The sequence below is a fragment of the Pleurodeles waltl genome, chromosome 2_1, assembly GCF_031143425.1.
Source record: "Pleurodeles waltl isolate 20211129_DDA chromosome 2_1, aPleWal1.hap1.20221129, whole genome shotgun sequence".
NCBI classification, from domain to species: Eukaryota; Metazoa; Chordata; class Amphibia; order Caudata; family Salamandridae; genus Pleurodeles; species Pleurodeles waltl.
The window spans coordinates 87,899,120-87,902,349 of record NC_090438.1 but is presented as its reverse complement, the minus strand read 5'-3'; positions in this window follow the sequence as shown (position 1 = coordinate 87,902,349).

Below are 3,230 nucleotides of genomic sequence, written 5' to 3'. Positions count from 1 at the left end.
GTAACCCAGGCCGCCCTGCAGGGTCTGTGGCCCCTTACGGAGCAGGAGTTGACAATGATAGTTTTATAGAAGGGGCCCGACCCGCTCTCCTTCATGCAAACAAGGCATTTATCCGAGAAATATATTGTGATGGAGGTGAGCAAGGGATAGGAGGGAGACAGTGTGCCTCTCCTCTTACTTTTCATGTATTCCTTGTATAGCTGTTATCATGCTGGGCAGCAACTGTAAAAGCAAGTGGACTATCAAGTAATGGATACCTAATGCACACAAGAACATTTATATGGTGAACTGAAGTGCCTGTGACGCTATTGCAGATATATGGAAATTAAGCGCTCCAGTTCAGGAAGTTATTTATATGGAACTGTCCATTATGGGAGTTGGAGTTTGGTTATTGAAGTCACATGACTGTGTATTTAAAAAGCACTGGCTCACTCACACCTGCTCTTACTTACCTGTGAACAAGGCATGCTGTTGCCGAAACGCGTCAGGATTTTTTGTCTTGCTGCTCAGAAATGCTATTAAATGCTTGGATTTTAACATGGACTGGTGCCTGGGCTTTTCGTTTTTTGGAGATATTTTCTGTGGGATGCTTCGCCCCAGTAACCCAGGCCACCCTGCAGGGTCTGTGGCCCCTTACGGAGCAGGAGTTGACAATGATATATATATGCATATATACATATATATATACTAAAGAGATGTATTTTACATTAAATACATTTTTTATATTTAAAATTAATAATATTAATATATGTGTAGTAATAATTTACAAATGTGAATACAATTGATATAATGTAAAATAAGTATTTAAATTAGTTGTTACATTATATATAAATAAACCATACATACAAAATAAAACCGTAAAAATACAAACAAATCAATAAGATAAATATATAAATTAATTTAGGCAATATATAAAATGGTAAAAATTGAAAAATCCTAAAAAACACATTTACAAAAATACTATAAATATTTTAGAAAATTATAAATAACAGCGAAAAATATAAAATATAAAAATTAAACTATCAATGCTATAAAATCTGTTAACCAATATTATGAAAACTATTTGAGTCTAAGAATATTAAATATACTATTCCCTCTCTTGATACAACAGTATGGGAAGGGTTGGAATTTGGAGGGGTGAAATTTACTATTCCTACTACAGTCAAAGCAAAAATAAGGAAAGCATTGGACTTCGCAGTGGTGAAATGTACTATTCCTACTGCAGTCTACATAACATTAGGGAAAATGTTGGACTTTAGAAGGGTTAAATTTACTATGCCCACTCCAAACAAAGCAACAATAGGGGAAGTGGTGGACTTCGGAGGGGTGAAATTATTATTTGCACTGTAAACATCACAACAGTAGTAAAGTGTTGAACTTCGAATGGATAAAATGTACTATTTCCACTCCAGTCAGCTAAATAGTAGGGAAAGTGTTGGACTTCGGAGGGTTAAAATTTACTATTCCTAACCCAATCAGTGCAACAGTAGGGAAAGAGTTGGATTTCAGTGGACTGAAATCTACTATTCTCACTCCAAACAACGAAAAAAAAAGGAAAGGACTGGATTTCAGAGGGATATAATTTACAATGCCTACTCCAAACAGTGGAACAGTAAGGAAAGTGTTGACCTTTGGAGGGGTAAAGTTTACTATTCCCATTCCTGACTGTGCAATAGTAGGGAAAGAATTGGATTTCGGAGGGGTGAAATTTAATGTTCGCACTCCAGTCAGGGTAACAGTCGGGAACGTTTTGGACATTGTAGAGGTAAATTTTACCATTCCCACTCCAATCTCTGCAACAGTAGGAAAAGCATTGGATTTCGGAGGGGTGAAATTTACTATTCCCACTCAAGTCAGCACAACATTAGGAAAAGTGTTGGACTTTGAAGGGATAAAATTTAATATTGCCACTCCAGTCTCTGCAACAAAAGAGAAAACGTTCCATTTAAAAGATGTGAAACTTAACTATTTCCACTCCAAACAATGCAACAGAAGAGAAAGTGATGAACTGCAAAAAGGTTAATTTTACTCTTTCTACTGCAGTCTAAGGTGGAGCAGGAAAAAACCTTCAAACTCATTACATATTAGAGCAACCTCATGAATGTAGAAAAACAAAAACACTCCAAAGAAAAGAATTAATAAAGTAAAAAAAAATATGTATTAAAAAAAACTAAAAACAATTCAAAAACAATTAGAAAAACTAAAAACACTTAGGCGGTCATTCTGACCACGGCGGTCGGCAGTCGCCGCCCGCCAAGCGGTTCCCGCCGAAAGACCGAAGCGGCCATTCCGGCTTTCCCGCTGGGCCGGCGGGCGACCGCCAGAAGACCGCCGGCCGGCCCAGCGGGAAAGCCCCTTCAACAATGAAGCCGGCTCGGAATGGAGCCGGCGGAGTTGCAGGGGTGCGACGGGTGCAGTGGCACCCGTCGCGATTTTCACTGTCTGCAAAGCAGACAGTGAAAATCTTTGTGGGGCCCTGTTAGGGGGCCCCTGCACTGCCCATGCTAGTGGCATGGGCAGTGCAGGGGCCCCCAGGGGCCCCACGGCACCCGTTCCTGCCATCCTGGTTCTGGCAGTGGACACCGCCAGAAACAGGCTGGCGGGAAGGCAGTCGGAATCCCCATGGCGGTGCTGCAAGCAGCGCCGCCATGGCGGATTCCCTGGGCCAGCGGGAAACCGGCGGGAAACCGCCAGCTCCCCTTTTCTGACCGCGGCGGTCGCCAAGGAAGCACCGCCAGCCTGTTGGCGTGCTTCCGCCGCCGTCCGCCATGGCGGTCATGGACCGCTAGGGTCAGAATGACCCCCTTAATATTACGATATTCCCACTGGGCTGACTAGCGGAAGCATCTTATTACAACATTCCCGCCGATCAGCCTGGTGGGAACAGTGCTACGGTATTGGTCTCAGCTTCCTTAAGGAAGCCAAGGCCAACACTGTAACACACCAGCACCTTTGGAATGCCCAAAGCAGACATTGTGCATTGCAAGGGTGCTGGGCAGGGGTGGGCCTGCACTAACCACGACATGGTTGTGGGCAGTGAAGGAGCACGCCAGTGGCCCCAGCACTCCCTTTCCACCAGCCTTTCCATACCGGTTAAACCACCATCAAAAGGCTGGCGGAAATGGGACTTGTGCTCAGCATGGTGGTGCCGAACTCAGCACTGCCGTGGCTGACCACGAGTTAGACTGCCGTCATCCCATCGGGAACCATGTTCCTGGCAAAGATGGTGG